Below are 12,431 nucleotides of genomic sequence, written 5' to 3'. Positions count from 1 at the left end.
CCGGGGTACCTGAGATCACCCCCGGTTTGTTTGGGTTCGTGTTGCTCTATGTTCAGTTTTCTATGTTGTGGTTTTTCATGTTTTTGTACTGTTGTCTGTCTTTTGTTCTGTTTCTTTTGGTTTTTGCCATAGCGTTGTAAGTTTATTTTCGACTTTTGGGGTTGAATGTCCCGTTGGTATCTTTCGCCTTTCTTAAACTGCAGTTTGGTGTAAAAAAAATTACAGGGATGTACCTTTTTTCAATTGCTCGCCATTTAATTAAAACAATAAAAGCATACAACTATAATTCCAAATCGTCTTTTCTATGACAATACATTGACAATAAATTCACATCGGTAAATATACACAATAAACTTTAATACTAAGTATAGGGAAAAATCATCAAAAAGCCGAAACTGACAACACTCAAGAATATGTCAAATCAAATCAAAACTTAATTGACAAGAGTTTCCTGATTTTTTTTCTACAGCATGTAGACTCACTTCAGTGTTTCCAAACATGAATTCGACTTCCAAAAATTGTCGTTCTGAAGGATCGGAAATTTCAATTATAGCTTCCCCGACAGAGAAACATCCATCTTCATCAGTATATACTGGAGACGTTTTGTCGCTGGCATATATTATCAAAGCTACGGCATTGTTATCTTTGGTCGAACCGTAGTTTTTTGTTACTGTAGTTCCTTGCCTTGCGTTTGTATCTTTCTGCATAATTATGTCAAAAGCGTTTTTACATTGAGCCTCGTCGTTTAACTCGACGTAGTGCTGTTGGTCATGGACTGCCGGATCAAATGGTGCACTCCATGTAACTCCATATGTTACCCGGGTCTTACGCGAGTAAATAGCTTTCGAATTGTGGCCAAATAGAACGGCACCTTTTAGAACAGCCAGACCACTCTCCTCCGGAACTATCACCTTCCTGGGTAAAAATGCTTTCATAATTTCTGCTTGTACTAATGAGCATGATGCAAACCCTCCTACTAAGAGAAGCAATGTTACTGATTCTGATTCTTTGCGTGTTAAGATTTCTTGTATCAATGACAAAATATTCTTTATAGTTTTATCAAAAAGGGTTTTAAAGAGATATGCATCGATTCTCAATTTATCTCCTCTTAAAGCAATGCAATTAGCATAAGGCGATGATAACAATGTAGAAAGCAAATCTTCCTGCAGATGTTTCTTACAAAGAGAGTCAAGAGGAGCATAAGGTATTTGCCATATTAATCTTTCCATTCTTTGATGGTGTAATTGTTCTTTTTACCACTTCGAACTCTCTTATCAAATCAAGAAAAGCCTCGGGTTGTTCTCGTTTCATTGCATGAATAAGCGGTGCCCCAAATATCTTCGTTAGTAGCTGTATAAATTCGGCATCAATAGACGTTCCACCACAATCGCCACCTGTTGCTCTACTGATTTCTTTTAAACAACCTCCAGCCAATTTTTCATGAACAGTTATGTCTACTGTGCCACCTACATGCAAACATTATTACATTTTAAATTAGTATCATGTTACTTCACTGAAACAACAATGTAAATATATAAATATGAAGATGCGGTATGATTACAAAATTAACAACTCTTCGCCAGAGATCAAATGACGTAGCTATTATATGTCACCGTACGACCTTCAAAAAACAACAAAAACTAATATCGCATAGCAAGCTAAAAGGCTTCGACATGACAAATGCAAAAAAATCAAACTAGAAAATTATTTGTATGTGCAAACAATAAACGAAAATAAAACATGATATACACATGATACAGCAAGAAATGAAAACTACTGAATATTAAGAGGTTCCTGCTTTTGTTTTTCCTTTTTTTATTTATTCAACATTTCTATAGAACTGGAGCAATACAGAGCATTATATCACTTTTTTAGAGATTCTATGATGACCTCTACATGTTTTGTCTTTGTTAGTTTGGGGGTTGTATTTCGGTGGTTTGCTGTCTTATTGACGCATGTCCCAATTACATTTGTGTTTAAAATAATCAAAAATTTAGATAGAAAAAACAATTGTAAGTAACGACAATGACGCACAGATTGATTTTTATTTATACCAATAAGAATACAATAATTTCGATTCTTTAAACATATTAAACATGTTATAAACATGCTTTAAACTAAGGAATAAATAGGCGTTTCTTTTGACATAAAGCATCATACATGATAGTCCACCCTATTTCACCACCTTAGTAATATAGCAGGACCGATATAAAGAAACATTAATAAATATCTTCTGTTTGATAATATAAGAATAAGAAGATATGATATGATTGCAAATGAGACACCTCTCCACCTGAGACCAAATGACGTAGAAGGTTAGCAACTATATAACTCTGCATATGATGAAGCAAATCTGTGACATTTTAAATCATGTTCATCATTTTAATGTGGACTTACCGATAATCATGCAGTGAGTCATAGTCTATGTTTAATCATAGAAATCATAATAATAAACCTAATCACAAAAAAATATATAACACTACCCCTCGTTATATATAACATGAATCAATTCTATAAAGTTACATGTAGGTTTCATTCCTGTGTACATTTAACGAGATTTCGTGATGAAGAACTTCCGGTTGGAAATAGAAAGTATGTGTCTTAAAATTTTAAAGACCAAAATTGAGTGAAAAACAGCAAATCAATAAACAAATACGAAAGAATAAAAAAAATACTAAAACAATAAATAAATAAAAACGATTCTAGATTGCCATACATGATGAGAGACAGAAATCGTTAATGTAAAATGCCACTTTATTTATTTATTTGTTCATTTGTTTATTTGTTTAGAATTTTTGTATACATAATTAGTTTTATTCATTCATTGATTTATTCATTTACGGAATTAAACGTTTGTTATGAATTATTCTGCAATTATTTTTGACAATTCTGGTAGAACTGTTTTAAATGAATTCAAGGAGTGAGGGTCTTTTGCCCTCTAAATGAATAAGTACTGAATAAGTACCTCCAAGATCTACCATCATGTATTTAGTTCCCACTTTAGACATTGTGAAACCTGATTCGGCGCCACATAATTTTTCTGTAGGCAGATATTGGCAAAGGATTGATGCAGCTTCTGGTTCCAGTGATATTAAAAGATGATCATTTTGAATACCAGCCTGTCAAAGACAGCAATGATAATGAAAAGTAAAATGGAAGAAACTAAACATAATAAATTATCAGATCATTTGCTACTCAAAATCATGCACTCTAACTGAAAGAGAGGGACATCACCGAGTGGGCCGTATCATTTAATTGGTTTAACCATGAGTAACCTGACGGGATTCACTAGTGAAGCAAGATATGCTTTTCCCTCCAGAGCACCTAGATCATCTCAATTAATTGTGTTAATATATGAGCATTTGGGTTAATTCCAAATGCATGCTCGTCTCTATTAACTCTTTTGGAACTTAAGACTCGCGGTTATTTTGAGGTCGCATAGTTAGCTCAACTTCACAGTAAGAGATGACATAAACAAAATGTTTTTAACGAAATAAAATTGTATTTAGTTTTCCTTTCATATGCATCTTTACCAAATACCACTAATTTGATAAATAAGACTTTATTATAGCGTATCGTATGCAATTAATGATTGCAGTATCAGGGAGCCTTTCTTATGTACCACATGCCTCCAATAATATGCTATACTAGTATAAAGCTTGTCTTCATTGTAGCACTCCAATGGTTAATATATGGTCATCCTTGGTCTTCTTCCTACTGACAGGGAAATAGGGCGTCCGTTTTGCTGTGCGGGATGTATAAACTTGCAACCACGTCCGGTCAGCATTAGGATCTTTAATCCAATGCCTCGTGTAGAAGGAATGGGGCGTAGACTGTACGTCGATCAACCAGTTTTCAACTTTCTGGGGTCCGTCGGTGACCTGTTGTGTGGCAAAACATCTGTCACTATTCAACATACCCTCATTTTTAAGGGGCAGTCAGCTTTTTCCGTCTTTCTTCCCGGTCGATCCTTTCTTGCAAAAACTACCTTTTGCAAAAGTTGTAAATAAGTTTTAGCTTGAACAGGCAAGCAACTTTAGCTATGGGCGAGAGACAAACAAGAATCAATGAATAAAAGAGGGGCGAAAGATACCAGAGGGACAGTCAAACTCATAGATCGAAAACAAATTGACAACGACATGGCCAAAAATAAAAAGACAAACAGAAAAATAATAGTACAGATAACACAACATAGAAAACTAAAGACTAAGCAACACGAACCCCACCAAAAACTGGGGGTGATCTCAGGTGCTCCGAAAGGGTAAGCAGATCCTGCTCTTCATGTGGCATAAACCTCATCGAAATGATTGTTTATCCTTAAACTTAAATTCACTCAGGGACAAGATATTGTAACGGTTGAAATCATTTTTCATTAAATGCTAACTTTTGGGTTGTTTTTCACTCACGAATGTGTCTGTTTCATTCAAGGACTAATAAGATAACGGTACATAGGTTAACAATCTTAGAAAAGATGCTACGAAAACATTCGTTTAAAAGTCTTGACTATGTATGTTTTAGTCTTATAACTTAATAATTGTTACTTCTTGGGATTTAATAATGCTTGAATAGTATTTCAAATGTGCATACTCGTAATCGTGTATTGTTTTATTGAGCAAATACCACATTTCGAGCCAGAAACGGTAAGCGGTTGAAATAAAATTAAAAACCAGTATGTCCGGGCGTAAATGATTGCTTATCACATACTGATTTTGAAAATACAATGTTTGAGGCACTTTTTCATCAATTAAGGGTGATAATAAGCCACTTCCAGTTAAATCAAAATCACTTCTGGTTGACATTTTCAAGGTCATATGTCTACTAACCTAATGCAAAAGATCCCATGGCTTTATCATGTATAAATATGAATTTATAGCAAAGGTCAAAATCTAGAACCATAATTTTTACCTATGACCTTGAACTAAATTTCAAGGTCATAAAGCAAGGACCTCAAATCAAATGACCCTAAATCTCCACTATGTAAGGGAGAAGAGTTCTATTCCAATACAGCTAATTTTGAGTTTTAGAGGGGAGGAAACTCCCACCAAATGTCAACGCACGCGTTTATGTATGTTACGACATGTCGCAAATAACAGTTTAGTAAAATATTTTGTCGATATCTTAACAATTCTGAAAAGAAGCAATATTAAGCCAAAATAAAAATTTAGAACCTGACCTTGACCTTTGACCTTGATCCCATTTTCTTTTCGGTAGACCAAGGACCTCAATTCAAAAGACCCTAGGTCTCTATCACTTATGGTTTACCAGTAACATTTACATTTCACTTGTTTTAAATACAGAAGGGGAAATAACTCTCATATGGAGTCTCCGGACCGCTTCGGTCAAAATTATTCTTAAGATCCTAAGGATATAGCAAACAAATTGATAAATAATTTTGTTGCAATCTCTTACGCTTGCAAAGGAGACGCGCACACAAGAAAAACAGTGTTTGGGGAGATAACTCTTACAATAAAAAGTGCTTGGTTAAACAGGGTCAGTTTCATAAGGGCAATAACTGTTCGATATTATATGCAAAATCTAAGCGACATCTTGCGAAACCACTATACACCATAAGCAAAAATGCGGCGGAGGAAAAAAAAAATTATTAAAAACCAATTGTTCAGAAAACAATTGAAGGTCTTTCCAGAAACGATAAATTTTATATAAAAAAAATAAAATCCAGTTTAACATGTCATTTCCAGTGTCAAACGATAGATAATTGTATACTAATTCCAAACATTAATGGTTTCTATACACTTTTGTTTGAAATAAGGGAGATAATATGTTACCTCCGGTTTGTAAAATGTAATTTCCGCTAATATTTGATAGTTTAATTGACACTGATTCCAAAAATATATGGTTCTATATACTTTTACATTAAATAAGTACACAAAATAGCTTCGTCCGGTTTACACAAGATCATTTTCGGTTGGTTTTTTCAAGGTCCTATGCTTGCAACCTAATGCAAAAAGTCCCATGGCTTTATCATATACACATCTGAAGTAAAAGCAAAGGTCAAAATCTAGAACGTCAAATTTACCTATGACCTTGACCTCAATTTCAAGGCCATAAACGAAGGACCTCAAATCAAAAGACACTAGGTCTTATTATATATGGTTAATGAGTTATATCACCATTCGCATAATTTTAAATATAATAGGGGAGTAAACTTCCATCTAATGTCAGCGTACCCCTTCAACCAAAATATATTTGTTACGACATATCGCAACTAAAAATTTAGTAAAAATATGTTGTCGATATCTTACACGGTTTTCGAAAATAAGTGAAAATAAGCCAAAATGAAAATTTAGAATATGACCTTGACCCAATTTTTTTTTTTTTTTTGGACCAAGGACCTCAAGTCAAAAGACCCTAGGTCTCTATCACTTATGGTTTACCAATTAGAAATGCATCTCACTTATATCAAATGCATAAGGGGGAATATCTCTCATATGGAGTCTCCGGATAGCTTCGGTCCAAATAATCATCCTGATCCTGAAGATGTAACGAATAATTTGGTAAAATAAATTTTTCGTTATCTTTCATGGTTGCAAAGAAGTAGTGGACACTATAAAAACAGTGTTCGGGGAGATAACTCTCACAAGAAAAGTATTCAGTTAAAAAGGGTCAGTTATGAAAGCGTATAAACTGTTCGATATCATATACCAAAAATCTAAGCCACATCTTGTGAAATAATAATACTGCGCAAGAAAAAAAAATTATGAGGAAGAAAAATATTAATAATAATAATAATTGAAAACAAATTGTTCAGAGAACAATTAAAGGTTTTTCCACCCAAATTCACTTAAGATACGGAAATTTGGATATAAAACAGTATGTCCGGTCTTAAATAATAGCTTATCAAACACTGATTTTAAAAATTTAATGCTTAAGGCACTTTTTTCATCAATTAAGGGGGATAATAAGACACTTCCGGTTAAATCAAATTCACTTCCGGTGCCAAATAATAGCTTACTTTATGCTGATTCTAAAAATATATAGTTTCTATATACTTTTGCTTTAAATAAGGGAGATAAGTTGCAACTTCCGGTTTAAAAAAGGTCACTTCTGGTTGACATTTTCAAGGTCATATGTCTACTAACCTAATGCAAAAGATCCCATGGCTTTATCATGTATAAATATGAATTTATAGCAAAGGTCAAAATCTAGAACCATAATTTTTACCTATGACCTTGAACTAAATTTCAAGGTCATAAAGCAAGGACCTCAAATCAAATGACCCTAAATCTCCACTATGTAAGGGAGAAGAGTTCTATTCCAATACAGCTAATTTTGAGTTTTAGAGGGGAGGAAACTCCCACCAAATGTCAACGCACGCTTTTATGTATGTTACGACATGTCGCAAATAACAGTTTAGTAAAATATTTTGTCGATATCTTAACAATTCTGAAAAGAAGCAATATTAAGCCAAAATAAAAATTTAGAACCTGACCTTGACCTTTGACCTTGACCCTATTTTCTTTTTAATGGACTAAGGACCTCAATTCAAAAAACCCTAGGTCTCTATCACTTAGGGTTTACCAGTAACAATTACAATTCACTTGTTTTAAATACAGAAGGGGAAATAACTCTCATATGGAGTCTCCAGACCGCTTCGGTCAAAATTATTCTTAAGGTCCGGAGGATGTAATGAGCAAATTTGAGAAATAATTTTGTCGTAATCTTTTACGGTTGCGAAGGAGATGCGCACACAAGAAAAACAGTGTTTTGGGAGATAACTCTTACAATCAAGTGTTCAGTTATACAGGGTCAGTTTCAAAAGCGCAATAACTGTTCGATATCATATGCAAAAAATCTAAGCGACATCTTGCGAAACAACTATACACTGCAAGAAAAAAAATGTGGGGGAAAAAGAAAAAAAGTAATAATAATAATAATCAGACCAAAATCAATAGATCTTTTCACAAAAAAGTGGAAAGACTAATAATAATAATTAAAAACCAATTGTTCAGAGATCAATTGAAGGTCATTCCATCCAAAACAATATATTTTGATATGAAAATATTTAATTCCGGATTAAAATGTCATTTCCAGTGTCAAATGATAGCTTATTATAACTGATACCAAAAAATATATGGTTTTTATACACTTTTGTTTTGAAATAAGGGAGATAATTTGTTACTTCCGGTATGAGAAATGTCATTTCCAGTATTATTTGATAGTTTACTTGACACTGATTCCAAACATATATGGTTCTACATACTTTTACATTAAATAAGTACAAAAAATAGAAACTTCAGGTTTACACCAGGTCATTTCCGGTTGCATTTTTCAAAGTCATATGGCTTGCAACCTAATGCACAAAGTCCAATGGCTTTATCATGTATACATATGAAGTTAAAGCAAAGTTCAAAATCTTAAACGTCGAATTTACAAATAACCTTGACCTCAATTTCAAGGTCATAAACCAAGGACCTTTAATCAAAAGACCCTAGGTCTTTATTATATATGGTTAATGAGTTATATCATCATACGTGTTATATTAAATTTAAGAGGGGAAAAAACTCCCATTAAATGTCAAAGTACCCTTTCAACCAAAATGTATGTGTTACGACATGTCGCAGCTAACAATTTAGTAAAAATGTGTTGTCAATATCTTATACGGTTTTAAAAAGAAGTGAAAATAAGCCAAAATCAAAATTTAGAATATGACCTTGACCTTTGACCTTGACCTTATTTTCTTTTTCTTGGACCGAGGACCTCAAATCCAAAGACCACAGGTCTCTTTCACTTATGGTTTACCATTTACAAATGCATATCACTTATATCAAATGCATAAGGGGAAATAACTCTCATATGGAGTCTCTGGATCTCTTCGGTCAAAATTATTCTCCATATCCTTAAGATATAACGAGCAATTTGGTAAAATAAATTTGTCGTAATCTTTTACGGTTGCGAAGGAGTAGTCCGCACTAGAAAAACAGTGTTTGAGGAGATAACTCTTACAAAGTAAAGTATTCGGTTGAACAGTGTCAGTTTTAAAAGCGTATAAAATGTTCAATATCCTAAACCAAATATCTAACCGACATCTTTTGAAACAACAATACCTCGCAAGAAAGAAATTAGGCGGAAGAAAATAAAAATAATAATCAGAACAAAAGCAAAAGGTCTTTCCACGGAAAAGTAATATTAATAATCAGAAGTAAATCAATAGGTCTTTCCACAGAAAAGTGGAAAAACCTAATAAAATTTTAAACAGATACAGTGGGAAATCTAGTAACAAAATATTATCTCCCCTGTAAATATTGAAAACTAGATCTTCTCAATGTTTGTCCCATTTTAGCAAGGACGCTATCAATTATGGATTCATGGGAAAACGTTTTGGTAAATAGTAAAAATAGAAATAAGTTGAAATAAAAACAAAACTTCCCTTCAATGTTATCATTTCCCTCCTTAAGTAGCAAACGACGAGTACAGCAGGCTATAGAAGCTTGATGTAAAATTTGTTTAAAATGTTGCTATGCGAATAAATTCCTGGAGTACCAACTTCAATTTATTTTGCTACTGGCTGTATACCTTTCTGGAACATGCTAATTATCCGAATATATATACAGCTAGATCAGAGAAAGTCAGGGAAAAAATTCCAAAGGAATCGATTGATATGCAGCAAAGATTGGCACTTTTGAAATTAAGTTACTAAGCAAATTCAAACGGATATTATCTCGATGTAAACATTGAATGTGAATAGATCGAGAAGACCGCAAACACATGTACAAAAATCGAGACGACCTTTTCTTAAAGTTGTATAAAAAATTGTAGAAAGACACCTACTTTATAAAAATAGTTCTCTTTTTATTTTTTTTAACCTGCACAGACAGACTTTTAAATTTTCATATTCACAAAAGGACAATATTTCTCTATTGCATGTACATGTGGCAAGTTCAGATCGGTGTGCTCGAAAACTTAGGTGTGAAAAAAAAGTATACTTTGGGAACTTGTAACATGCTAAGGACTTTTTGGAACACTCCGAAAATTGGTGATCTTTAGATTTTGCATGTTCATGATTTTTTCCAATTTTTTTTTATCAATATGCAGCAAAGATTGGCAGTTTTTACATCTTAATTTCACAAGCTTCTAATGCAATTGTCTCGATAAATACTGAAAATAAAACATCGAGTAATTGCATGTATATTCCTAATAACACAGTTTAACAATTAATTTATTTAAAATGAACAATTATTATTTGGAAATAACTTTTGATCAGTATCGTCACCGTCATTGTTTTATGATTGACTTTCTCGTCTCTATCATAAGAAGAGTTAATTTTCTTTTGTTTTCGTTCACTGGATATCCCACTGGATAAATGTAATTTAACTATGCTAGAAATTTAAAAGAGAAATACTGTCCGAATTTGATATTGGATTATGCGCAACTACTTGTAAATTATTTTTAAATATTTATTTGATAAAGGCAGAGTGTAACAATCGATCATTTCAGCATCCGATTCATCGAGTGTGCATTGCCCAAACAAACTGCTGATATCAAGGCAGATAAACTCCATCTTGTCCCTGAGACTAAATCAGGAAATATAGCATTAAGCATTCTTTACACCTGATCAATTTTGTTATTAATACACAAATTCCTTATTTGTTTTTGTATAGACGATATTACTCAACTCATTTCGCAAATTGTAGTTAAAATGATGTTATTATTTTGCTTGCAAATGTGCAGTTGTATAAATTGTACGCAATATATATTGTGTCCCGATTGTCAAATTAATTTTAGTCATTCTGACGTTTACTTCAACACGGAAATGTGATACGCTTCTTTATCCTAACTACGTATGTACTAATGTGGATGTCATTCAAATCTGAATAATGTTTGTTGCAGAACTATTTTAAACATATATTGTTATAGTGCAAGAGTCAAACGAACTTCTATTCTGACTTTAAGTGTACCTAAGGAATAGTAATTATTTTGATTATGTTTCCAAAGTTATGGTAATGTTGATCCTTATTTTTATGTTTCATACGTTTGACATGAATAATGGACCTATAATTTTGCTCCATATTTTGTCATGTCGAGGCATTTATTTACTGACTATACAGTATAGGTTTGCACGTTGTTTAAGTTCGTATGGTGACCTATGGATGTTTTATACACGTCATTAGTACATTTGTTGAGAGTTGTTTTCTTTTCAATCATATCAATTCCCCGTTTTTTTTATGCTAACTTATGTTTATCAGTAAGAATGTAAAAATGTAAGAATTTATATTATCTTCAGAACCCATTTGATTAATGCAAAGTATACCTTTTCTGCGCTTTTCCTCATGAATTGCTTTGAATTATCTGTCCAAATCGCTGGAACTGTTAGTACCCATTGTATTTCATTTGACATAACTCCTGTTCCCCGTGTTTTTAGAGCGTCCATCAAATGGTTGACTAATGCCTTAATTGAATGTGCGAATACATCAATCGCTGGGACTGTTTTTCCAGTAATATCTTCTAGTACCATATGACCTTTTACGTCCTATTGATTATAAAATGAGTGTCAAATTAACTAAGCACATGTTTACATCTCATCGTTCAATCACATTGTAAGCTTCAAAACCCATACTTTTTCCGTTTATTAAGTAAAAAAAAAGTATAACAAAAATACCAAACTCCAAAGCAAATTCAAAAAGGGGAAGTCGATACAAACGGACAAAATCAAACTTTATCAACTAACAGAACAAATTGAAAACAACTGACTGGGTACAGGCATGAATAACCACAGGGTAAGATTTCATTGTATTGTTATAAAGATATCAAGAACAGGAAGTGCCACTGGTTATTTTTTAAATGAAATATTGTGTTCCAAGTAAAAAACAATTATGTAATTTGTTTTTAAAAATATTCATATATATCCTGCCATTAAAATCCTTGGTTAAGCAAAAAATATTTTTTTAAAGACAAATTTGTGTCATTTAGATAAAGAATAGAAATATAGTTTTAATATCTTGATCAGAGTACAACGAAATCTTATAATTGTGGTCATCCAACATTCATGCAGTAACTTTGTACACAAAAAAGTGTGTTCGATAAAATCTAGTCAAGAGTAATTCAGGCAATTTGATTGTACAAGGATTTGATATGTATTACTTGAGGGAAAAAATAATAATGTGACATAAAATGATGATAATGATGATGCTGGCGATTATTTTCTAAACTGTATATGGTTGTTTTGGTCAGTTCATTTTGTAATCTTATTATGTAAAGATGTAGATATCCCTGTATCTCAATATACCACTGCTGGTGGCCGTTTCGTCCCCGAGGGTATCACCAGCCCAGTAGTCAGCACTTCGGTGTTGACATGAATATCAATTTTATAGTCATTTTTTATAAATTAGCTGCTTACAAAAGTATGAATTATTCAAAATACCAAGGATTTTCTTATTATAGGCATAGATTACCTTAGCCGTATTTGGCACAAC

The 12,431-nt window shown here is 32.8% G+C and overlaps 1 long non-coding RNA gene across 1 annotated transcript; it reads right to left on the bottom strand.

The window, feature by feature from the left end:
- Positions 1–420: 420 nt before the first annotated feature.
- On the bottom strand, positions 421–11,491 carry LOC127723718 (uncharacterized). Its single transcript, XR_007992222.1, has 3 exons — positions 11,270–11,491; positions 2,966–3,119; positions 421–1,466 (listed from the first exon to the last, which is right to left on the bottom strand). It is a non-coding gene; the product is annotated as an uncharacterized LOC127723718 (long non-coding RNA).
- Positions 11,492–12,431: the final 940 nt, after the last annotated feature.

This window comes from Mytilus californianus, unplaced genomic scaffold (assembly GCF_021869535.1).
Source record: "Mytilus californianus isolate M0D057914Y unplaced genomic scaffold, xbMytCali1.0.p SCAF_13, whole genome shotgun sequence".
Taxonomy (NCBI): domain Eukaryota; kingdom Metazoa; phylum Mollusca; class Bivalvia; order Mytilida; family Mytilidae; genus Mytilus; species Mytilus californianus.
Note: the sequence above shows the minus strand (reverse complement) of the source record. Positions and strands in the feature narration are given on the sequence as shown.